The sequence below is a fragment of the Lucilia sericata genome, unplaced genomic scaffold (assembly GCF_015586225.1).
Source record: "Lucilia sericata isolate MDLA Ls3-8-SP2 unplaced genomic scaffold, ASM1558622v1 Contig000359F_arrow, whole genome shotgun sequence".
In the NCBI taxonomy this organism is placed as follows: domain Eukaryota; kingdom Metazoa; phylum Arthropoda; class Insecta; order Diptera; family Calliphoridae; genus Lucilia; species Lucilia sericata.
Window position 1 is genome coordinate 276,679 of NW_023994378.1, and position 27,746 is coordinate 304,424.

At 32.9% G+C, this 27,746-nt stretch overlaps 1 protein-coding gene across 4 annotated transcripts in view; it reads right to left on the minus strand.

The window, feature by feature from the left end:
* Positions 1 to 17,892, minus strand: part of LOC119604072 (WD repeat and FYVE domain-containing protein 3) — a 57,660-nt gene extending 39,768 nt beyond the window's left edge. For 2 of the 4 annotated variants that reach the window (XM_037956503.1, XM_037956500.1), the window contains exon 1: positions 17,677 to 17,892. The gene's annotated coding sequence lies outside the window, so the exon portion shown is untranslated. Of the gene's footprint in view, positions 1 to 12,541; positions 12,641 to 17,304; positions 17,570 to 17,676 lie in introns of those variants that run through there. The other 2 variants (XM_037956502.1, XM_037956501.1) reach the window with 2 other exon arrangements.
* Positions 17,893 to 27,746: the final 9,854 nt, after the last annotated feature.

Consider the following 27,746-nt stretch of genomic DNA (forward strand, 5'->3'; position numbering starts at 1 on the left):
GAACTGAACTAGAACTGAACTAGAACTGAACTAGAACTGAACTAGAACTGAACTAGAACTGAACTAGAACTGAACTAGAACTGAACTAGAACTGAACTAGAACTGAACTAGAACTGAACTAGAACTGAACTGGAACTGAACTAGAACTGAACTAGAACTGAACTAGAACTGAACTAGAACTGAACTAGAACTGAACTAGAACTGAACTAGAACTGAACTAGAGCTGAACTAGAACTGAACTAGAACTGAACTAGAACTGAACTAGAACTGAACTAGAACTGAACTAGAACTGAACTAGAACTAGAACGAACTAGAACTGAACTAGAACTGAACTAGAACTGAACTAGAACTGAACTAGAACTGAACTAGAACTGAACTAGAACTGAACTAGACTAACTAGAACTGACAGACCTAGAACTGACTAGAACTGAACTAGAACTGAACTGAAACCTGAACTAGAACTGAACTAGAACTGAACTAGAACTGAACTAGAACTGAACTAGAACTGAACTAGAACTGAACTAGAACTGAACTAGAACTGAACTAGAAACTGAACTAGAACTGAACTAGAACTGAAACTAGAACTGAACTAGAACTGAACTAGAACTGAATACTAGAAACTGAACTAGAACTGAACTAGAACTGGAACTAGAACTGAACTAGAACTGAACTAGAACTGAACTAGAACTGACTAGAACTGAACTAGAAATGAACTAGAACTGAAACTAGAACTGAACTAGAACTGAACTAGAACTGAACTAGAACTGAACTAGAACTGAACTAGAACTGAACTAGAACTGAACTAGCGAACTAGAACGACTAGAACTGAACTAGAACTGAACTAGAACTGAACTAGAACTGAACTAGAACTGAACTAGAACTGAACTAGAACTGAACTAGAACTGAACTAGAACTGAACTAGAACTGAACTAGAACTGAACTAGAACTGAACTAGATCTGAACTAGAACTGAATTAGAACTAGAACTGAACTAGAACTGAACTAGAACTGAACTAGAACTGAACTAGAACTGAACTAGAACTGAACTAGAACTGAACTAGAACTGAACTAGAACTGAACTAGAACTGAACTAGAACTGAACTAGAACTGAACTAGAACTGAACTAGAACTGAACTAGAACTGAACTAGAACTGAACTAGAACTGAACTAGAACTGAACTAGAACTGAACTAGAACTGAACTAGAACTGAACTAGAACTGAACTAGAACTGAACTAGAACTGAACTAGAACTGAACTAGAACTGAACTAGAACTGAACTAGAACTGAACTAGAACTGAACTAGAACTGAACTAGAACTGAACTAGAACTGAACTAGAACTGAACTAGAACTGAACTAGAACTGAACTAGAACTGAACTAGAACTGAACTAGAACTGAACTAGAACTGAACTAGAACTGAACTAGAACTGAACTAGAACTGAACTAGAACTGAACTAGAACTGAACTAGAACTGAACTAGAACTGAACTAGAACTGAACTAGAACTGAACTAGAACTGAACTAGAACTGAACTAGAACTGAACTAGAACTGAACTAGAACTGAACTAGAACTGAACTAGAACTGAACTAGAACTGAACTAGAACTGAACTAGAACTGAACTAGAACTGAACTAGAACTGAACTAGAACTGAACTAGAACTGAACTAGAACTGAACTAGAACTGAACTAGAACTGAACTAGAACTGAACTAGAACTGAACTAGAACTGAACTAGAACTGAACTAGAACTGAACTAGAACTGAACTAGAACTGAACTAGAACTGAACTAGAACTGAACTAGAACTGAACTAGAACTGAACTAGAACTGAACTAGAACTGAACTAGAACTGAACTAGAACTGAACTAGAACTGAACTAGAACTGAACTAGAACTGAACTAGAACTGAACTAGAACTGAACTAGAACTGAACTAGAACTGAACTAGAACTGAACTAGAACTGAACTAGAACTGAACTAGAACTGAACTAGAACTGAACTAGAACTGAACTAGAACTGAACTAGAACTGAACTAGAACTGAACTAGAACTGAACTAGAACTGAACTAGAACTGAACTAGAACTGAACTAGAACTGAACTAGAACTGAACTAGAACTGAACTAGAACTGAACTAGAACTGAAGTAGAACTGAACTAGAACTGAACTAGAACTGAACTAGAACTGAACTAGAACTGAACTAGAACTGAACTAGAACTGAACTAGAACTGAACTAGAACTGGACTAGAACTGGTCATTCCACCGATCGGAACTCAAGATTCACGAAAATTTTATAAAATTCCTAAAAATGGAATCACCTGTCATTGTTCTACTTTTAATATAATTATGGTTTTTTGCCTCTTATCCAGTGTACATATTTATTTAAATTATTCTCAAATATGCATAGAAAACTTAAAAGATTTCAATGCTGCGAAAAAACTTAAAAACCCCACTTATTATACAGATACATATGAACATATATAACTTATTTATTGTGTTACACATCTATTTACATTAGCTTCAAAAGCCCAAAACCCCCCCAACCAACCCTACTCACTCACTCACTACTCATACCTTAAATAGTTTATAAATTCTTTAATCACCTGTATTTATCTACTTTATTTTTCAAAAAAAAAAAGAAACATATTTTAGCTGTTTAATGATTATTTTTTGTTTGCTTTTCGTTTAAATTCTCGGTTGGTTGGGGTTCTGATGACTAAGACAGCTTTGATTATTGCTACAATTTGTTTTTTTTTTTTTGCAAAAACCACTAAAACAAAGTCAACAAACAGCTAAAAAAAAACGTAACACCACAACCATTTGGTAACATTTAAACAAAATAATTAAATTTTATTTAAAGCACAAAAACTTATAAATAATATAAAACAAAACAAATAACTTTTTAAATCTGTTTTTATTCATATATTTGTGTGTTTTAAATAGACAGCATTTTGCAAAAAAAATAATGCTTAATAAAGACGTGCTAAAAACAGTAAAATGTTTTAGTAATTGTAAGAAAACACAAACAGCTAACAATAACTTTGTTAGATATCGAACATGTTAAATAAATTAACAAATATTTTTGTTTTGTATTTTCAAAACAATTTTTGTTGCTCAAATAAGACATTACTAATTAGACGAGTTGCCAGATACTAAATTTACTACAGCTGGTTAATTAGCAGTAACTGTTTATGGTATGGAAGTTGTTTTTTTTTTCTTTTTTGGAAATATTATAATATAAAAAATATACAGACAATGTATAGTATATACTATAGACTCAGTCCCGATTATAGTACAGAATACAGTCCCGACTATAGTATAGACTATAGGCCAGACTATAGTATAGGCTATAGTCCAAACTATAGTATAGACTATAGTCCAGACTACAGTATAGACTATAATCCAGATTAAAGTATAGACTGAAGTCCAGACTATAGTATAGACTACAGTCCAGACCATAGTATAGACTATAGTCCAGACAATAGTATAGTCCTAACTACAGTACGGACTATAATCCAAACTATATCAGACTATAGTCCAAAATATAGAACAGACTACAGTCCCGACTATAGTACAGATTACAGTCCCGACTATAGTATATACAATAGTCCAGACTATAGTATAGACTATAGTATAGACTATAGTCCAGTCTATAGAATAGATTATAGTCCAGACTATAGCATAGACTATAGCGCAGACTATAGTATACACTATAGTCCAGACTATAGTATACACTATAATCCAGACTATAGTATACACTATAGTCCAGAATATAGTATACACTATGGTCCAGACTATAGTCTACACTCTAGTCCAGACTATAGTATTGACTATAGTCCAAGTTATAGTATTGCCTATAGCCCCCACTATAGCATTGCCTATTGTCCAGACTATAGTATTGCCTATAGTCCAGACTATAGTATAGCCTATAGTATAGACTATAGTATAGCCTATAGTTCAGACTTTATAGTCCAGACTATAGTATAGACTATAGTTCAGACTATAGTATAGACTATAGCCCAGACTATAGTCCAGACTATAGTATAGACTATAGTCCAGACTATAGTATAGACTATAGTCCAGACTATAGTATAGACTATAGTCCAGACTATAGTATAGACTATAGTCCAGACTATAGTATAGACTATAGTCCAGACTATAGTATAGACTATAGTCCAGACTATAGTATAGACTATAGTCCAGACTATAGACCAGACTATAGTATAGACTATAGTCCAGACTATAGACCAGACTTTAGTATAGACTATAGTTCAGACCATAATATAGACTATAGTCCAGACTATAGTATAAACTTTAGTCCAGACTATAGTATAGACTATAGTCCAGACTATAGTATAGACTATAGTCCAGACTATAGTATAGACTGTAGTCCAGACTGTAGTATAGACTATAGTTCAGACTATAGTATAGACTATAGTATAGACTATAGTTCAGACTATAGTATAGACTATAGTTCAGACTATAGTATAGACTATAGTTCAGACTATAGCATAGACTATAGTTCAGACTATAGTTCAGACTATAGTATAGACTATAGTTCAGACTATAGTATAGACTATAGTTCAGACTATAGTATAGACTATAGTTCAGACTATAGTATAGACAATGGTCCAGACAATAGTACAGACTATAGTATAGGCTATAGTCCAGACTATAGTATAGACTATAGTCCAGACTATAGTATAGACTATAGTCCAGACTATAGTATAGACTATAGTCCAGACTATAGTATAGACTATAGTCCAGACTATAGTATAGACTATAGTCCAGACTATAGTATAGACTATAGTCCAGACTATAGTATAGACTATAGTATAGACTATAGTATAGACTAGTATAGACTATAGTCCAGACTATAGTATAGACTATAGTATAGACTATAGTCTAGACTATAGTATAGACTATAGTCCAGACTATAGTATAGACTATAGTCCAGACTATAGTATAGACTATAGTCCAGACTATAGTATAGACTATAGTCCAGACTATAGTATAGACTATAGTATAGACTATAGTATAGACTATAGTATAGACTATAGTATAGACTATAGTCCAGACTATAGTATATACTATAGTCCAGACTATAGTATAGACTATAGTCCAGACTATAGTATAGACTATAGTCCAGACTATAGTATAGACTATAGTCCAGACTATAGTATAGACTATAGTCCAGACTATAGTCCAGACTATAGTATAGACTATAGTCCAGACTATAGTATAGATTATAGTCCAGACTATAGTATAGACTATAGTCCAGACTATAGTCTATACTATAGTCCAGACTTTAGTATAGACTATAGTCCAGACTTTAGTATAGACTATAGTCCAGACTATAGTATAGACTATAGTTCAGACTATAGTATAGGCTATAGTCCAGACTATAGTATAGACTGCAATCCAGACTATAATATAGGCTATAGTCCAGACTATAGTATGGACTATTGTCCAGACTATAGTATAGACTATAGTTCAGACTATAGTCCAGACTACAGTATAGACTATAGTACAAACTATAGTATAGACTATAGTACAGACTATAGTCCAGACTACAGTACCAGCATACATAGACTATAGCCCAGACTATAGCACAGACTATAGTACAAACTATAGTCCAGACTATAGCACAGATTATAGTCCAGGCTATTGTCCAGACTATAGTCCGTACTGTAGTACAGATTATAATTCAGGCTATAGTCCAGTCTGTAGTACAGACTATAGTCTGGACTATAGTCTAGACTATAGCTCAGACAATAACCCAGACTATATTCTAGACTATAGTCACATTGCAGTACAAATTACAGTTCAAACTATTGACTATATTCCAAACAACTATTAGCGAACTAATATCGATCGCCAACAAGATCCATAAATGATCCAAAACAAGCATTCTGAATCTAATTAATTATGTTAATTTCGATTATATTTCAAAAAGTTGTTCATTTAGAAATCTGGTAATTGGGGAGAAACTCCTCCGTTTGCATTACTCATATATTGTGCGGATAACCGCAACGCCACCTCTTTAATTGTGTTTATATATTTATTGAACTTTAATGCGTCACTTGCTGTACTTTAAGTTACGAAAATAAATGTTTTACGAAATATAAAGAATAATATATTTTTTGTATTATAAGGAATTACATTTCATAAAACACAATTTTCGTTAATTTGAAGCAACTTTTTCACTTTGGACAATTTCATGTGAAAGGCAGGTGGCGTTATTCATACGAAAACCTCAGCAGTGATCGGTTAATTTAGTACTCAGGAGTTGAATATAAGCAACTAATAGATTTGGATGTAGTCTGTACTAAAGACTGGGTTATAGTCTGAACTATAGTCTGTACCATAGTCAGGATTATAGTCTGCACTGTAAGCTGGACTATAGGGTGAAATATCGTCTGAAATATATTTGGCGTTGCACCAACATTGGTTTTTTCTGCTTACCTCTGTTCTTTTTATGCCGATCACTGATTTCACTCAGAGGAGATGAAAAAATAAACATGAAAATTTAATACCAACCAAAAAAAAGTGTCATCATGACGCTGATGATGATAAAAAGTAGTTTCATCTAAATGATGTATTGTTTGAAAGTGTACATGGGAAATAGGTACATACATACATACATATCTTTGCGCTACAAGTATTCTAAACAAAAACACAAAAATTCATAAAAAGAACTGGAATTTGTTTTAGTAGCTTTCTTACTTTCCTCCGAACATTAAAAACAAGTATTGCAACAGTGTTAGTCATCATTATCATCATTATTATTGTCATTATCTAAGAAAAAAAAAACACTAAATACAGCTTCTTTAATTTAAGAAGAGCTTTTAAGATTTCTACGCAATTTCAGTTAGTTGTCGTTCTGTTTTAATTCAAGCTACAAAAATGACTAAATGTTTTACTATAAGTACCAGCAGCAGAAAATAAGTAATAATAATAAAAACTATATAATTTAGTTCATAATTCTTGAAATATTACACTTTATTATCGTTGCTGTTTTTTATGGACTTAATATGTGTGGCTTTTTTTTCAAACGTCTTTTTCTTTTCTAATTGTCTGTGTAAAATGATGCCAGGGGGTCAGCATACGGTTTCAAGGTAAAATCACTCTTTATCTTTAGGTTTTTTTCTTCTTGTTGTTTTTCTATATTTTTGCTCATTTTTCGATTTCTTAAGGTTCAAAGTAAATTGTTTGGAAATCTCAATTAGTTTGTGAAACTGTTGTGTGCGAGTGTTGGAAGGAAAGAATATTGTGAAATGTTGCTAGATTTTGGAATGGAGGTATACATACCACCCTTATTAATTTACTAGTTAATAATTAAATTAAATGTTGCCAATAGATTTGGATTAGAAGCAAATACTTTTATGGATAGATACATTTTCAAATAGAGATGTAAACAGTAACGATTTTTTTCCATAGCATGTTGATGTGAAAAAGTTTCTGCCATAGAGAGGAATACAAAATGGATGTCTATTGTTCCAATGCCCTAAAATTCCAGATTACTGTTATGTTAATCTAGTATGACTGCCAAAGGCAAGTAGTTAGTCGAGGACCTACCGGAGATTGTAAGTTCGATTCCCATAAATAATCTAAAGAAGGGTTCAATCTATAATTAACTAACTATTAAACTAACTAACTAATAAACGAACGAACGAACGAACTAACTAACTAACACGAAAGAACGAACAACGAACGAACTAACGAACGAACGAACGAAACGAAAGAACGAACGAACGAACGAACGAACGAAAAACGAACGAACGAAGAACGAACGAACGAACGAAGAACGAACGAACGAACGAACGAAACGAAACGAACGAACGAACACGAACGAACGAACGAAACGAACGAACGAAAACGAACGAACGAACGAACGAAAACGAACGAACGAACGAAACGAACGAACGAACGAACACGAACGAACGAACGAACGAACGAACGAACTAACGAACGAAAAACGAACGAACGAACGAACGAACAAACGAAACGAACGAACGAACGAACGAACGAACGAACGAACGAACGAACGAACGAACGAACGAACGAACGAACGAACTAAACGAACGAACGAAAGAACGAAAACTAACTAACTAACGAACTACGAACTAACGAACGAACGAACTAACGAACGAACTAACGAACTAACGAACTAACTAACGAACGAATAACTAACTAACTAACTACTAACTAACGAACTAACTAACTAACGACGAAACTAACTAACGAACAAAACTAACTAACTAACTAACTAACTAACTAACTAACTAACTAACTAACTAACTAACTAACTAAACTAACTAAGTCTGGAATATAGTCTGCACCATAGCCTGGCCTACTGTCTACTATAATCTGTACTATAGTCTGGACTATAGTCTGCATTATAGTCTGGGCTATAGCCTGGGCTATAGTCTCTACTATAGCCTGGACTATAGTCTGGACTACAGTCTGTACTATAGTCTGGACTACAGTCTGTACTATAGTCTGAACCATAGTCTGTACTATAGTCTGAACTAAAGCCTGTACTATAGTCCAGACTATAGTCTGGAGTATTGACTATAGTCTCGATTATAGTCCGAAATAAAGTGTGGAATATAGTCTGTACCATAGCCTGGCCTATAGTATGTAATATAGTCCTGACGATATTCTGTTCTATAGTCTGTAATACAGTCAGGACTTCAGTCTAGACAATAGTCTCTACTATAGTGTGGACTTTGGTCTAGACTTCAGTACGGACTATAGTCTAAGTACCAGACTAAGGTCTGGGCTGATAGCCTGGACTATAGAGTAGATTATAATTTGAACTATATGCTATCTGAACTGTGTGCTATAGTCGAGGCAGTCCGTATTAAATTCTGTACTATTTCTCGTTCTATTGAGTGTATTATAGTCTGTACTATAGAGTGGACTAGCCTGGACTGTAGTCTGTATTGTTGTCTGTACTATAGTGTGTATTATAGTCTGCACTAAAGTCCGAACTATATTCTGTACTGGACTGTACTGTTGTCTGGACTTTAGTCTAGACTATAGTCTGGACTATAATATGTACTAAAGACTGTACTGTACTGTACTCTGAACTAAGGTCTGGATGATAGCCCGGACTATAGACTGGATTATAATCTGAACTATAGTATGTGCCATAGGTCGTAACTATAGTCTGTATTGAAGTCTGTACTATGGCTTGTTCTATTGGGTGGATTGTAGTCTGCACTATAAAGTGGATTAGTCTGAACTTTCGTCTATATTATAGTCAGGACTTTTGTTAGTACTATTATCCATACTATGATCTGAGATATCATCTTGACTATAGTGTGTACAATCATCTGCATCATAATCTGAAATATAGTCTGGACTATATTCTGTACTGTAATCAGGACTATAGCTTGAACTAGCATCTTGACCATAATCAGTACTGCAATCAGGACTATAGCCTGAACTAGCATCTTGACCATAATCTGTACTATGATCTAGACTACAATTTGAACTATTGTCTGGACCATAATCTTTACTATAATCTACCTAAATTTAGCTGGAAAAACCTTAAAAAGCGATAAGTCTTGCTATCATTTAATATTCAGAAAATGAGATTCTTGGTTATTGTTCCTTAAAATTTCAACAGGAAGCTTAAATTTTGTGAGGCGGCCGCTAAACGCTTTAAAGAAATTGGTAGCTACAGAGCAAGATCACACGAATGATAATTTTGAATGAATATATACAAGAGATTCTTGATGATTATCCAACGATATAGATAAGGTGTGTATTAAAGATTCCATAAAATGTAAATCTTCTTTTCAAAATTTAATAACGAATAACCTTGAAACTCAATCTCTTTAAAGTTCTATTTATTGTATGCCTCAGTAACCGCACAGTCTGCTCTTTAAATCATTTACTTTGTTCAATATAAAACATTATTTAAATTAGTTTTTTTCTACTCCTCTACAGTTTGTTTACATGCATATATTTTAAAAGGACAAAGGTAGATATTTTATTAAAAAAAGTAAAAACAATCTCCTGATTCCAACCTCTTAGAAAAAAAAAGAAATACTAATAATAAAAACCTAACAGAATGTTAAATAAACATGAAATCAAATAACAAAAAATAAATCAATATACTATAATGTTATTTTCTTCTTGCAACATCACCTTCAAAACTAAAAAAAAAATCCTTTTTATTCCTTGTTTCTCCCACATTTACAATGATGACAATTGTTTATACAACTAAGTATGTATCTGTTGTATTGGAGGACTTTTTCACAATTCAATAGGAATTGAATCCTTGTAAATGCAAACATGTAAATAAATAAACTTCCTTTTTTTTTGTAAATTTGACACAGACACAATACCAATACAACGCAAGTGACAGGATATGAAAGGGAGAATATTATTATACAATATTATGATGTAAATATATTTGTGTTTAAAGTATAAAAAATCTAAAGCAGGAATATTTACAACGTAGTTGTAAGTTATAGTTTGTTAAAGAAAAATCACAGACTGTTAAAACAGAGAGAAGAAAGTGAAGAGAATTATGTGAAAAGATTTAAAGGAATGTGTTGAAAGTTCTAGTCAGTCCAGTTCAGTTTTAGTTCAGTTCTAGTTCAGTTCTAGTTCAGTTCTAGTTAAGTTCTATTCAGTTCTAGTTCAGTTCTAGTTCAGTTCTAGTTCAGTTCTAGGTTCAGTTCTAGTTCGAGTCTAGGTCTAGTTCAGTTCTAGTTCAGTTCTAGTTCAGTTCTAGTTCAGTTCTATTCAGTTCTAGTGCAGTTCTAGTTCAGTTCTAGTTCAGTTCTAGTTCAGTTCTAGTTTCAGTTCTAGTTCAGTTAGTTCAGTTGTAGTTCAGTTCTAGTTCAGTTCTAGTTCAGTTCTAGTTCAGTTCTAGTTCTAGTTCAGTTCTAGTTCAGTTCTAGTTCAGTTCTAGTTCAGTTCTAGTTCAGTTCTAGTTCAGTTCTAGTTCAGTTCTAGTTCAGTTCTAGTTCAGTTCTAGTTCAGTTCTAGTTCAGTTCTAGTTCAGTTCTAGTTCAGTTCTAGTTCAGTTCTAGTTCAGTTCTAGTTCAGTTCTAGTTCAGTTCTAGTTCAGTTCTAGTTCAGTTCCAGTTCAGTTCTAGTTCAGTTCTAGTTCAGTTCTAGTTCAGTTATAGTTCAGCTCTAGTTCTAGTTCAGTTCTTGTTCAGTTCTAGTTCAGTTCTAATTCAGTTCTAGTTCAGTTATAGTTCAGTTCTAGTTCAGTTCTAATTCAGTTCTAGTTCAGTTCTAGTTCAGTTCTAGTTCAGTTCTAGTTCAGTTCTTGTTCAGTTCTAGTTCAGTTCTAGTTCAGTTCTAGTTCAGTTCTAGTTTTCTAGTTCAGTTCTAGTTCAGTTCTAGTCAGTTCTAGTTCAGTTCTAGTTCAGTTCTAGTTCCGTTCTAGTTCAGTTCTAGTTCAGTTCTAGTTCAGTTCTAGTTCAGTTCTAGTTCAGTTTCTAGTTCAGTTATTTAAGTTCAGTTCTAGTTCAGTTCTAGTTCAGTTCTAGTTCAGTTCTAGTTCAGTTCTAGTTCAGTTCTAGTTCAGTTCTAGTTCAGTTCTAGTTCAGTTCTAGTTCAGTTCTAGTTCAGTTCTAGTTCAGTTCTAGTTCAGTTCTAGTTCAGTTCTAGTTCAGTTCTAGTTCAGTTCTAGTTCAGTTCTAGTTCAGTTCTAGTTCAGTTCTAGGTTCAGTTTCTAGTTAGTTCTATTCAGTCTAGTTCAGTCAGATCAGTTCTAGTTTAGTTCTAGTAGTAGTTTCTAGTTTATTTCTAGTCAGTTTCTAGTTTCAGTTCTAGTTCAGTTCTAGTTCAGTTCTAGTTCCGTTCTAGTTCAGTTCTAGTTCAGTTCTAGTTCAGTTTCTAGTTCAGTTCTAGTTCAGTTCTAGTTCAGTTCTAGTTCAGTTCTAGTTCAGTTCTAGTTCAGTTCTAGTTCAGTTCTATTTCAGTTCTAGTTCAGTTCTAATTCAGTTCTAGTTCAGTTCTAGTTCGGAGACTTGATTTTTATAACTGCTCAGTGTCTGAGTTCAACTTCCCGGTGACTATTTTTGTAAATATCTAGGTCCTACATTGTTGCCTAATTAAAAATTTATTTAAACATTCAAAGAACACATTCTTTTATTCCCCATCAAACAGCAGGGAAACTTTACAACTACATACATATATTTGTGGTATATTATTAGCAGGACGAAATACCACTCATCGAACTCTTGCCCCATTCAGACATATTACAATCGATTATTGTTGGTAATGAGTGGAGGGTAATAACAATATGACGACAGGCACAACAATAATTACAGACACTAAGTGCAAAACACACACACTCTCATACACTCACAACAACTCTCCATCATTATTTATGTCATTTCGAAAGCAATTTATAAGATAAAAAAATTATGGAAAAACAGGCACTTGATTTACAATTTATAAATAGATATAAAAAAAGGAAAAATTAGCACAGAATTGTAAGAATACTTAAGAATTGTATGATAGATTTCTGACACGAAGTGTCAAACACACAAACACACACATTCATTTGCTCACATTTTTTTTCATTTGTAGTGATGGATTGGTTTACAACTTTTCTTTTCATGAGTTACACATTTTTCTTTATATTATTTCATTGTAATTCATTATTATTTTAATAATTTTTATTTGCTTTTATTTTCTAAATTTATTTCTTAATTTTTTCCATAAAAATTATAATTTATTTCTTGTTTAAACTATATTTTATTGTAAAAATATTTCACTTGCGTTTTGTTGTTTTTTGTTTTTAAGCAAAAATACAAATTTTATTGATTTTTCGCGTATTTTAACACTCAGTCTTCAGCAATAACTACCAACAACCACTATTTTTTTCAACTTCTGTTGTTTTCTGCTTCTTCTTCTTCATTTTCCCCTAAGTTCGTTCGCTCACCTTTTTGCTCGTTTAATGTAAGTGTGTGTCTGTGTTAACATTACATGCTGACTGCCACTCTTTACCACCCCTTAAATGTAAAACAACAACATAGTAAACAAGACCCATTACACCACTCTCACACACTAGCATGGATGTTAAACACAGGCATGGAAATTAGCAATTTTTATGAAAATAGAAATAGAACAGTACTAAACAGGACTATAACAGAACCAGAACAGAAATAGAAAAGAACTAGAACAGAACTAGAACAGAACTTGAACAGAACTAGAACAGAACTAGAACAGATCAAGAACAGAACTAGAACAGAACTAGAACAGAACTAGAAACAGAACTAGAACAGAAACTAGAAACAGAACTAGAACAGCAGAACTAGAACAGAACCTAGAACAGAACTAGAACAGAACTAGAAACAGAACTAGACAGAACTAGAACAGAACAGACAAGAACTCGAACAGAACTAGAACAGAACTAGAACAGAACTAGAACAGAACTAGAACAGAACTAGAACAGAACTAGAACAGAACTAGAACAGAACTAGAACAGAACTAGAACAGAACTAGAACAGAACTAGAACAGAACTAGAACAGAACTAGAACAGAACTAGAACAGAACTAGAACAGAACTAGAACAGAACTAGAACAGAACTAGACAGAACTAGAACAGAACTAGAACAGAACTAGAACAGAACTAGAACAGAACTAGAACAGAACTAGAACTCAAACTAGAACAGAACTAGAACAGAACTAGAACAGAACTAGAACAGAACTAGAAACAGAACTAGAACAGAACTAGAACAGAACTAGAACAGAACTAGAACAGAACTAGAACAGAACTAGAACAGAACTAGAACAGAACTAGAACAGAACTAGAACAGAACTAGAACAGAACTAGAACAGAACTAGAACAGAACTAGAACAGAACTAGAACAGAACTAGAACAGAACTAGAACAGAACTAGAACAGAACTAGAACAGAACTAGAACAGAACTAGAACAGAACTAGAACAGAACTAGAACAGAACTAGAACAGAACTAGAACAGAACTAGAACAGAACTATAACAGAACTAGACAGATCTAGAACAGAATTATAACGGAACTAGAACATAACTTAAACAGAACTAGATCATTCCAGGATATTCTTTATAATATAAAAGGTACTTAAAATGTCATGAACGTTATTTTTTCCCTGCAAAAAGTACAATACTACTGTATTTTCCCATGCCTGAAGTTGAAAATATGGTTTATCGTCGTCTCACAGCCAGTAAACAACAACAAAAACAACCAACCTCAACCAAACCGATACGAAATCTAGTATTAATTTTTTCTCTTCTTCTTCTTTAGCTTCTTCTTATTTTTACGTTATTTTAATGTAAACAGAAATGGGAATCCTGCCAAAAATTTGGGGGCAAATTGAACATGCTTTATATTGTGTTTTGAAAATTAACAGTAAGTAATAAAAAATGTAAACAAATAATTGAGAAAATTAAATTAAAATATTTTGTATAATATTGACCTTAACAATAAAATCGATTCATTGCAAATTTGCATACATACATATACTATGACATTGTATAAATATAATTTATTTTTTATATGTATATGATTCAGAACATCGGGGATAAAATTGTCGTTATAGGGAATTGAAAATATTTTACATACATAGTTTTTGTTCATATACCTTTTAAAATTTCATTGGACTCTCTATAACATCAATACTAGCATAATATAACAATAACATAATAGTTGTATCGTGAATACCAATATCACTACTCATTTCTCACAATTTATTTCTATATTTCAAAATTAGTATTGAAAAACACATGAATTTCTATTGAAATAATTTCGCTGAAGTGATCTCTTGTTTTTATGTAGGATATGGTGAAATAATGTACAGATATTCAGCAACTCCAATCGAATTATATCTAATATTGAGACATAAACGGATGGATATGACTTAATCGGCAAAAAAGTAATTTTGACTATATTATTAATATTAGAGTGGTCTTCCCATGCTCATATACTGTCTGTCCAACTCACCCCAGGGAGTGTCAGAAATACAAAGGGTCGGAGTTGAGTCGTCTAGTCAGCTCACCCGTGGTTGAAAAAAGACCAACACGTCAGGTGTTCACGTCAAGAACTTCGACAATTTGTCTGTAGCTGAACTAGAACTGAGCTAGTACTGAACTAGAACTGAACTAGAACTGAACTAGAACTGAACTAGAACTGAACTAGAACTGAACTAGAACTGAACTAGAACTGAACTAGAACTGAACTAGAACTGAACTAGAACTGAACTAGAACTGAACTAGAACTGAACTAGAACTGAACTAGAACTGAACTAGAACTGAACTAGAACTGAACTAGAACTGAACTAGAACTGAACTAGAACTGAACTAGAACTGAACTAGAACTGAACTAGAACTGAACTAGAACTGAACTAGAACTGAACTAGAACTGAACTAGAACTGAAATAGAACTGAACTAGAAGTGAACTAGAACTGAACTAGACCTGAACTAGAACTGAACTAGAACTGAACTAGAACTGAGCTAGTACTGAACTAGAACTGAACTAGAACTGAACTAGAACTGAACTAGAACTGAACTAGAACTGAGCTAGTACTGAACTAGAACTGAACTAGAACTGAACTAGAACTGAACTAGAACTGAACTAGAACTAAACTAGAACTGAACTAGAACTAAACTAGAACTGAACTAGAACTGAACTAAACTAGAACTGAACTAGAACTAGAACTAGAACTGAACTAGAACTGAACTAGAACTGAACTAGAACTGAACTAGAACTGAACTAGAACTGAACTAGAACTGAACTAGAACTGAACTAGAACTGAACTAGAACTGAACTAGAACTGAACTAGAACTGAACTAGAACTGAACTAGAACTGAACTAGAACTGAACTAGAACGAACTAGAACTGAACTAGAACTGAACTAGAACTGAACTAGAACTGAACTAGAACTGAACTAGAACTGAACTAGAACTGAACTAGAACTGAACTAGAACTGAAATAGAACTGAACTAGAAGTGAACTAGAACTGAACTAGACCTGAACTAGAACTGAACTAGAACTGAACTAGAACTGAACTAGAACTGAACTAGAACTGAACTAGAACTGAACTGAACCTGAACGAAAACTAGAACTGAACTAGAACTGAACTAGAACTGAACTAGAACTGAACTAGAACTGAACTAGAACTGAACTAGAACTGAACTAGAACTGAACTAGAACTGAACTAGAACTGAACTAGAACTGAACTAGAACTGAACTGAACTAAACTGAACTAGAACTGAACTAGAACTGAACTAGAACTGAACTAGAACTGAACTAGAACTGAACTAGAACTGAACTAGAACTGACTAGAACTGAACTAGAACTGAACTAGAACTGAACTAGAACTGAACTAGAATTGAACTAAAACTGGAATAGACCTGAACTAGAACTTAACTAGAACTGAACTAGAACAGAATTAGAACTGAACTAGAACGGAACTAGAACTGAATTAAAACTGAACTAGAACTGAAGTGGAACTAAAGCAAAACTGAATCAGAACTCAACCGGAAGTGAATTAGTACAGAAAAATAACTTAACTTGACCTGAACTAGGCTTGAACTAGATAAGAACTAGAACAGAACTAGAACAGAACTAGAACAGAACTAGAACAGAACTAGAACAGAACTAGAACAGAACTAGAACTAGAACAGAACTAGAACAGAACTAGAACAGAACTAGAACTAGAACAGAACTAGAACTAGAACAGAACTAGAACAGAACTAGAACAGAACTAGAACAGAACTAGAACAGAACTAGAACAGAACTAGAACAGAACTAGAACAGAACTAGAACAGAACTAGAACAGAACTAGAACAGAACTAGAACAGAACTAGAACAGAACTAGAACAGAACTAGAACAGAACTAGAACAGAACTAGAACAGAACTAGAACAGAACTAGAACAGAACTAGAACAGAACTAGAACAGAACTAGAACAGAACAGAACTAGAACAGAACTAGAACAGAACTAGAACAGAACTAGAACAGAACTAGAACAGAACTAGAACAGAACTAGAACAGAACTAGAACAGAACTAGAACAGAACTAGAACAGAACTAGAACAGAACTAGAACAGAACTAGAACAGAACTAGAACAGAACTAGAACGGAACTAGAAGTTAACTAGATAACTACTATAACTGAGCTAAAAACTAGAACTAGATCTCTGATATCGACTTTTTTGTTGGCTTATGTATATTATTGACCCTAGTGCTCAGATCCTCTTTTGAAAATCAGCCTGATGTTTATATTAATATCTGCATATAACTGGTTTTCACGATTCGACATTGTCAAATATACTTGTCGCATTTAGAACTTTACTTTTTTGCGTGCCTTTGTTTGTTCACCCCCTGATTTTGATGACTTTACTATAGTACTCAGTGTTGTTTAGTTGTGGCCAAATGAGGCTTTCGTTGTTGTTATTATGTTTGTTGTTGCTGCTGCTTTTTGCTGTCGTTGTTGGAATTAAAAACACGAATGAACACCCCCCACCATAAACTCAATACACACACAATAATTTTTTTCTTCATCATCTTTTATCATTCAATGCACCTTGTGAAATTTAATTTTAATTTTTTCTTACTTTTTTCTCTATTCTTTATAAACAATTTAATAAATAATTGCAAGAAAAAAAAAAAAACGAGAACAATACATTTTCTTTTAATTTCACTTTGTGACAAAAAAATCACTTACATTTTATGAAATTCATTTAATTATTTTGTTATTTCCTCACTTTTTCTTATAGATTTTCTTCTTTTTATTGTTGTAAAATTACATTATGTTAATTTTTTTTGGTTTTCTCTTGCTATTTAATTAAATTTTTCACTAATTATTTTTTTATATATTTAATTTTTTTCTTTCAATAAACACTTTTTTCGCGTTCCCGTTTTCACGTCCATTCGCTAGAAAATTTTGTCGACTAATGAGAAAAGAAATTTGTCAGATACAAAATTTTTTGACATTTTTCTTTTGCTAATGACATTCTGTTGACGTTTTCTTTTCTGTCTATTCGTTGTGAGAGTATGCGTTGCTCTCTTTGTGTATTTCTTTATGAAATTCTCTTTATTAAGTGGTTTGTTGTGATTTTGTTGTTCTTTGTTTACGTTTTTTTTGTTGACGAATGGGTGGGAATGTTTTGAAATGTGAGCTAAAGTTGGTGTGTGGTGGAGTAGAAAATGTGGTTTTAAAGCGTTTTTTATTATTTGTAGCGTTTTAAAAGCTCTTAAATGACAAATATTTTTGTACGAGATAAGATTTTGTAAATTTTAATACTTTGACGACTTTTTATCAAAACTTTATCAAATTGAACTTATAAATGGAAATAATACATATACATATAGGTATAGAAGAAAGTACTTTAACGTTATCATAAAAACTAGGGTTCGATAGCTTAAACAAATATACGACTTTAGACTTTTTGCAATTTATGAAAAGTCGACTTTTTCAGTTTACGAAAAGTCGATTTTTCGCTTTTTATAATTTGAAATTGTAGACTTTTTGAACTTTTTTAAACCTATTTTTTTCGACATTTCATCCTTTATTATTGAATTCTACGTCACACAATTTTCCCTTTTCAGTTCTAGTTCAGTTCTGTTCTAGTTCTGTTCTAGTTCTGTTCTAGTTCTGTTCTAGTTCTGTTCTAGTTCTGTTCTAGTTCTGTTCTAGTTCTGTTCTAGTTCTGTTCTAGTTCTGTTCTAGTTCTGTTCTAGTTCTGTTCTAGTTCTGTTCTAGTTCTGTTCTGGTTCTGTTCTAGTTCTGTTCTAGTTCTGTTCTAGTTCTGTTCTAGTTCTGTTCTAGTTCTGTTCCAGTTCTGTTCCAGTTCTGTTCTTGTTCTGTTCTAGTTCTGTTCTAGTTCTGTTCTAGTTCTGTTCTAGTTCTGTTCTAGTTCTGTTCTAGTTCTGTTCTAGTTCTGTTCTAGTTCTGTTCTAGTTCTGTTCTAGTTCTGTTCTAGTTCTGTTCTAGTTCTGTTCTAGTTCTAGTTCTGTTCTAGTTCTAGTTCTAGTTCTGTTCTAGTTCTGTTCTAGTTCTGTTCTAGTTCTGTTCTAGTTCTGTTCTAGTTCTGTTCTAGTTCTGTTCTAGTTCTGTTCTAGTTCTGTTCTAGTTCCGTTCTAGTTCTGTTCTAGTTCTATTCATGTTCTGTTCTAGTTCTAGTTCTGTTCTAGTTCTGTTCTAGTTTTGTTCTAGTTCTGTTCTAGTTCTGTTCTAGTTCTGTTCTAGTTCTGTTCTAGTTCTGTTCTAGTTCTGTTCTAGTTCTGTTCTAGTTCTGTTCTAGTTCTGTTCAGTTTTAGTTCAGTTCTAGTTTAGTTCTAGTTAGGTTCTAGTTCAGTTCTAGTTCAGTTTTAGTTCAGTTCTACTTCAGTTCTAGTTCAGTTCTAGTTCAGTTCTAGTTCAGTTCTAGTTTAGTTTTAGTTTAGTTCTAGTTCAGTTCTAGTTCAGGTCTAGTTCAGTTCTAGTTCAGTTCTAGTTCAGTTCTAGTTCAGTTCTAGTTCAGTTCTAGTTCAGTTCTAGTTCAGTTCTAGTTCAGTTCTAGTTTAGTTCTAGTTCAGTTCTAGTTCAGTTCTAGTTCAGTTCTAGTTCAGTTCTAGTTCAGTTCTAGTTCAGTTCTAGTTCAGTTCTAATTCAGTTCTAGTTCAGTTCTAGTTCAGTTCTAGTTCTGTTCTTGTTCTGTTCTAGTTCAGTTCTAGTTCAGTTCTAGTTCAGTTCTAGTTCAGTTCTAGTTCAGTTCTAGTTCAGTTCTAGTTCAGTTCTAGTTCAGTTCTAGTTCAGTTCTAGTTCAGTTCTAGTTCAGTTCTAGTTCAGTTCTAGTTCAGTTCTAGTTCAGTTCTAGTTCAGTTCTAGTTCAGTTCTAGTTCAGTTCTAGTTCAGTTCTAGTTCAGTTCTAGTTCAGTTCTAGTTCAGTTCTAGTTCAGTTTTAGTTCAGTTCTAGTTTAGTTCTAGTTCGGTTCTAGTTCAGTTCTAGTTCAGTTTTAGTTCAGTTCTACTTCAGTTCTAGTTCAGTTCTAGTTCAGTCCTAGTTCGGTTCTAGTTCAGTTCCAGTTCAGTTCTAATTCAGTTCTAGTTCAGTTCTAGTTCAGTTCTAGTTCAGTTCTAGTTCAGTTCTAGTTCAGTTCTAGTTCAGTTCTAGTTCAGTTCTAGTTCAGTTCTAGTTCAGTTCTAGTTCAGTTCTAGTTTAGTTTCATATGCATAATGCATTTGTTATGCTACCAAATTTCTATAAATTTGGTGACCAAGTAAAGGATTGTAATAGATTAAGAAGTCTGGTTGTTAGATTTGCTAAGAGTTGTTAAGGTTTGTAAATTAAGTATTCCTCCAGTACGGTTTGTGTCTATGCAATTAGTGTTGAAAATGAGATGTAGATGGCGACATAAGCGATACAAAATAAAACGTTAAAATGATTGTCAAATTTAAAAAGGTATTTGAATTTACAAATTGTGTTTAAAAATATGTAAACTTTATAACAAATATTTTGAAAATTTTTATTAAATATAATTACATATTAATTAAATATAATTATGTAATTAAATTTAAATTTTAAAATATTTATTTTCATTCTTACACAAAATTTGCTCTATAGCTTTGATAAATGATTACGAATAAGAACCTTAAGTTCCTGAAAAGTGTAAGTTATAAAATTAGTTTTAAAAAATGTTCAATTAATTGCCATTCTCTTGTCCAGTTTAAATTCTTCAACTGTTTTTCCCCTTTTCTCAACTCCTTGTACATAAAATGCATCATTAAAGGAGCAAATCACTTAAATGAGAAACGTAAAGAAATAATAATAACAAAAACACTCATTGAGCTATAAAAGCTGTTTTATAAGAAAAAAAAAAAACTGAGAAAAACATATAAACAACAAGATTACAACAATAAAATAAACATATGTGAACAGGAAGCAACAGGGAAAATGAATAGGAAGTGTTAAAATTGGAATTAAAATTTTAACAAAATGTTTAAACATGTTGTACTTAAATTGTCGGAAAACTTTAGTTACAGATGAATTTCGAAATTTTATAAAATAACACTTAAAAAAACCCTTTTGAAACCCCCAACAAAATCTTTTGCAAAATTCAAGAAGTCCTTTTATGTATGTGGCTGATGTTGTTTATGTGTTATTATCACATTCACAGTTGTTGCTGTTGTTTTTTTGTCTTCGTCACTGTTGTTTATATTTTTGCCAACAGGATAAATGTCTTTTTCATAACACGCGTTCGCACTTCCTGTTTAAGGACTGTGTGCTAACGACCACTTTGTTGCTGCAGTATTGCAGCTTGTTTACTTCAATGTTTTGCTGCTAAGTATTTTTGTTTTTGTTTTTGTATGTTTTTGACTTTTATAAAACGAAAACAAAATGCAATAAAACTGTTACACAAAATCAAAACCTGTTTTATTATCGTTTTGTTGTCTATCAATACGTGTATCAAGTTTAAAGGAAGGATATGCCGATGATACATCATTTCGTACAGATGTTTCATTATTAAACACATGGATTTTATTGGGGAAGTTTAGCAGCAACAAAAAAAATCTTTATTTAACGCATGCTATACTGTTTATAATTTAAAGTCAAAGGCACCTGTTTAATCGAAACGATAATATGTTACAAAAACAATATTTTTTAAGGATATTTTGCACACTACTATACTAATAAATTGTATTGTTTGCAACTTCAGCAGAACGTTCTATATAATATCTGGGTAAGTTCTAGTTTTGATTTATTTAAGATCTAGTTAAGTTCTACATATGTTGTTCTGTTCTAGTTCTGTTCTAGTTATGTTCTAGTTCTGTTCTAGTTCTGTTCTAGTTCTGTTCTAGTTCTGTTCTAGTTCTATTCTAGTCCTGTTCTATTCTAGTTCTAGTTCATTTGTAGTTCTGTTCTAGTTCTGCTCTAGTTCTGCCCCAGTTCTGCTCTAGTTCTGTTCTAGTTCTGTTCTAGTTCTGTTCTAGTTTTGTTCTAGTTCTGTTCTAGTTTGTTCTAGTTCTGTTCTAGTTCTGTTCTAGTTCGGTTCTAGTTCTGTTCTAGTTCTGTTCTAGTTCTGTTCTAGTTCTGTTCTAGTTCTGTTCTAGTTCTGTTCTAGTTCTGTTCTAGTTCTGTTCTAGTTCTGTTCTAGTTCTAGTTCTGTTCTAGTTCTGTTCTAGTTCTGTTCTAGTTCTGTTCTAGTTCTGTTCTAGTTCTGTTCTAGTTCTGTTCTAGTTCTGTTCTAGTTCTGTTCTAGTTCTGTTCTAGTTCTGTTCTAGTTCTGTTCTAGTTCTGTTCTAGTTCTGTTCTAGTTCTGTTCTAGTTCTGTTCTAGTTCTGTTCTAGTTCTGTTCTAGTTCTGTTCTAGTTCTGTTCTAGTTCTGTTCTAGTTCTGTTCTAGTTCTATTCTAGTTCTATTCTAGTTCTATTCTAGTTCTGTTCTAGTTCTGTTCTAGTTCTGTTCTAGTTCTAGTTCTAGTTCTAGTTCTAGTTCTAGTTCTGTTCTGTTCTAGTTCTGTTCTAGTTCTGTTCTAGTTCTGTTCTAGTTCTGTTCTAGTTCTGTTCTAGTTCTGTTCTAGTTCTGTTCTAGTTCTGTTCTAGTTCTGTTCTAGTTCTGTTCTAGTTCTAGTTCTGTTCTAGTTCTCTTCTAGTTCTGTTCTAGTTCTGTTCTAGTTTTGTTCAAGTTCTGTTCTAGTTCTGTTCTAGTTCTGTTCTAGTTCTGTTCTAGTTCTGTTCTAGTTCTGTTCTAGTTCCGTTCTAGTTCTCTTCTAGTTAAGTTTTGTTTCTATTCTGGTTCTGTTCTAGTTCTCTTCTAGTTCTGTTCTAGTTCTGTTCTAGTTCTGTTCTAGTTCTGTTCTAGTTCTGTTCTAGTTCTGTTCTAGTTCTGTTCTAGTTCACTTCTAGTTCTGTTCTAGTTCTGTTTTAGTTCTGTTCTAGTTCTGTTCTAGTCCTGTTCTATTCTAGTTCTAGTTCATTTGTAGTTCTGTTCTAGTTCCGTTCTAGTTCTGTTCTAGTTCTGTTCTAGTTCTCTTCTAGTTCTGTTCTAGTTCTGTTCTAGTTCTGCTCTAGTTCTGCTCTAGTTCTGTTCTAGTTCTGTTCTAGTTCTGTTCTAGTTCTGTTCTAGTTCTGTTCTAGTTCAGTTCTAGTTCTGTTCTAGTTTTGTTCTAGTTCTGTTCTAGTCTTGTTCTAGTTCTGTTCTAGTTCTGTTCTAGTTCTGTTCTAGTTCTAGTTCTGTTCTAGTTCTGTTCTAGTTCTGTTCTAGTTCTGTTCTAGTTCTGTTCTAGTTCTGTTCTAGTTCTGTTCTAGTTCTGTTCTAGTTCTGTTCTAGTTCTGTTCTAGTTCTGTTCTAGTTCTGTTCTAGTTCTGTTCTAGTTCTGTTCTAGTTCTGTTCTAGTTCTGTTCTAGTTCTGTTCTAGTTCTGTTCTAGTTCTGTTCTAGTTCTGTTCTAGTTCTGTTCTAGTTCTGTTCTAGTTCTGTTCTAGTTCTGTTCTAGTTCTGTTCTAGTTCTGTTCTAGTTCTGTTCTAGTTCTGTTCTAGTTCTGTTCTAGTTCTGTTCTAGTTCTGTTCTAGTTCTGTCTAGTTCTGTTCTAGTTCTGTTCTAGTTCTGTTTCTAGTCTTGTTCTAGTTCCTGTTCTAGTTCTGTTCTAATTCTGTACTAGTTCTGCTCTAGTTCTGCTCAAGTTCTGCTCAAGTTCTGTTCTAGTTCTGTTCTAGTTCTGTTTTAGTTTTGTTCTAGTTCTGTTCTAGTTCTGTTCTAGTGTTGTTCTAGTTCTGTTCTAGTTCTGTTCAGTTTTTTTCTATTTCTGCTCTAGCTTTTTTAAAGTTCTAGATCAGAAGTGTGCAGACTAAGTCGACTATGACATATTGTTATTAAGGGCCTTAAAAAGTTGATGTCTTAATATGTTTGTTCGATTTTTTTTGTGCATTTTATATTTATGCCTGAAAAAAAGACATATTTCTTCAATTGCTTTTTCACCTCCATCCTGTATATTCTACACATGTTTTATTATTTATTGTAATTCTGGTCCTCCTAATAATAAAATATTGTATTACAATTGAACATTACTAAGGAGTCTTTAATGTGTGTTTTTTTTTTCTTCCCGATATTTTGTATGTTTGTATTAAACGGAAATCCATAAACACATCGTTTATGAACTAATGAAACGTTTACGAATACAAATTTAAGATTTTTGGCACGGCACGTGTTCTTATTATAAGCGTTATAATTTGAGACTTAAGTACACATATTGTGTAAAATATGTTTTTGCTGTTATTTTTAAAAAATGAACGCCTTTAGTTATAAACATTTTGCTATTGTATTAAAAGAAAATGTAACAATGAAATTGATAAATAATATGTTCCATTTATTGCTACAAGTGTCAATAACTAACGAAAAGATAAAGGTAATTTAGAAAAATTTAAATTTTGTGGGTTTAAGTAACCGTAAAATATCCTAGAGTCACATGAAATACAATTATGGGAAGTTTTCTTTCAAATCTTAATGACACTTCAAATACGTCAAGGAGGCTTAGACAAATTTTAAAATCTTTATTTAACACATTTTCCAAATCAAACGATTTATTAATAAATTTAATTTAATAACAGCTTATTACAAAATTCCTTCTTACATAATATTTTCGGTTAAATTTTCTACTATATATTAAATCATCCCGTTTCACTTCAAACTTGATTTCATATTACATATCTAATTTTAATAATTTGTATTTAAATATATTTTATTTTTTTATTATATTATATAATTTTGCAACAAAAATTCCTGCTGTTACACACGAGAATTGTTGAACTTCAGGAATTTAATAATGATAAAAATAACAACGTTTTGTTGCTGTTCAAATGACACGTGCAAGGAGAAAAATATATTTATTTTCATACGAATACTAACTGAGAAAATAATGTGTCAGTTGACAATTGACATTGAAAATAATGAGCAAAAATATCACCGTAGTAGCATAAATTTTATGCAGATAAAACTAAGAAAACCCCTACTTCTTAATCATGGATACAAATGTAAATAAAGATCTAGAACAGAACTAGAACAGAACTAGAACAGAACTAGAACAGAACCAGAACAGAACTAGAACAGAACTAGAACAGAACTAGAACAGAACTAGAACAGAACTAGAACAGAACTAGAACAGAACTAGAACAGACTAGAACCGAACTAGAACAGAACTAGAACAGAAACTAGAACAGAACTAGAACAGAACTAGAACGAACTAGAACAGAACTAGAACAGAACTAGAACAGAACTAGAACAGAACTAGAACAGAACTAGACAAAAACTAGAACAGAACTAGAACAGAACTAGAACAGAACTAGAACAGAACTAGAACAGAACTAGAATAGAACTAGAACAGAACTAGAACAGAACTAGAACAGAACTAGAACAAGAACAGAACTAGAACAGAACTAGAACAGAACTAGAACAGAACTAGAACAGAACTAGAACAGAACTAGAACAGAAACTAGAACAGAACCTAGAACAGAACTAGAACAGAACTAGCACAGAACTAGAACAGAACTAGAACAGAACTAGAACAGAACTAGAACAGAACAGAACTAGAACAGAACTAGAACAGAACTAGAACAGAACTAGAACAGAACTAGAACAGAACTAGAACAGAACTAGAACAGAACTAGAACAGAACTAGAACAGAACTAGAACAGAACTAGACACAGAACTAGAACAGAACTAGAACAGAACTAGAACAGAACTAGAACAGAATTACAACAGAATTACAACAGAACTAGAACAGAACTAGAACAGAACTAGAACAGAACTAGAACAGAACTAGAACAGAACTAGAACAAACTAGAACAGAACTAGAACAGAACTAGAACAGAACTAGAACAGAACTAGAACAGAACTAGAACAGAACTAGAACAGAACTAGAACAGAACTAGAACAGAACTAGAACAGAACTAGAACAGAACTAGAACAGAACTAGAACAGAACTAGAACAGAATTACAACAGAACTAGAACTAGAACAGAACTAGAACAGAATTAAACAGAATTACAACAGAACTAGAACAGAACTAGAACAGAACTAAAACAGAACTAGAACAGAACTAGAACAGAACTAGAACAGAACTAGAACAGAACTAGAACAAAACTAGAACAGAACTAGAACAGAACTAGAACTGAACTAGAACAGAACTAGAACAGAACTAGAACAGAACTAGAACAGAACTAGAACAGAACTAGAACAAACTAGAACAGAACTAGAACAAACTAGAACAGAACTAGAACAGAACTAGAACAGAACTAGAACAGAACTAGAACAGAACTAGAACAGAACTAGAACAGAACTAGAACAGAACTAAACAGAACTAGAACAGAACTAGAACAGAACTAGAACAGAACTAGAACAGAACTAGAACAGAACTAGAACAGAACTAGAACAGAACTAGAACAGAACTAGAACAGAACTAGAACAGAACTAGAACAGAACTAGAACAGAATTAGAACAGAACTAGAACAGAACTAGAACAGAACTAGAACAGAACTAGAACAGAACTAGAACAGAACTAGAACAGGACTAGAACAGAAACCTAGAAACAGAACTATAACAGAACTAGAACAGAACTAGAAAGACAGAACTAGAACAGAACTAGAACAGAACTAGAACAGAACTAGAACAGAACTAGAACAGAACTACAGAACTAGGAACAGAACTAGAACAAGAACTAGAACAGAACTAACAGAAACTAGAACAGCACTAAACAGAACTAGAACTGGACTAGAACGAAAGCAGAACAGAACTAGAACACGAACTAGGAACAGAAACTAGAAACAGAACTAGAACAGAACTAGAACAGAAACTAGAACCAGAACTAGAACAGAACTAGAAACAGAACTAGAACAGAATAGAACAGAACTAGAAACAGAACTAGAACAAACTAGAACTAGAACAGAACTAGAACAGAACTAGAACAGAACTAGAACCAGGAACTAGAACAGAACTAGAACAGAACTAGAACAGAACTACCGAACTAAAACAGAACTCGAACAGAAGTAGAACAAAACTATTCAAGAAGTAGAACAGAACTAGAACAAAACTACAACAGAATTAAAACTGAGCAAAAACTGAACTAAAGCTGTAGTATAGATTAAGCAATTTATATGACAACATTATTTGTATATCAAAATTATTATTGTAACTCCCCTAATCTTGGAGTATAACTCCATTGTCTAACTTCTTATCAAACAATGACAAAATTTCTCAAAGTTAAGGAACTAAATGAAACAGTAAGTAAAAACTAAATGTAAATCATATAAACAAAACAATTAAGGAAGAAAAACAGAAACTATGTAACCATACAGCATCATGTGACAAGTTGGACAAATAGACTGACATACAGACTGACAAGAAGATTTTCACTTGTTATATACATATAAATATTAAATGACAAGAGAATAATAAAAACTAAAAACATCTAATGAACCGACCGATAGACACACGAAAAATATGACACATTTTACACACTTGAAGGCAACGACACACACACGCACGCTAGGCGTCACAGGTTCTCAACGTCACAGGGTCATAAAAGTATGTATTTACCCCGACTACTAGCGATTTGTCTTAATATAACCAACATGAAGACGCCGCCAACACCATCACTACCAGTCAGTCATCCAGTAAACAAGATGTTTTTTTATTTTAATTCAAATATAGAACTTAATGTTTACTTTTGAGGCAAATGGAAGTTTTATTTATCTTTAACGCCTGATTTTTTTGTAAGGTAATCTTGACGTTTTTTTTTTTTTTACAGATAAAAAACCTTA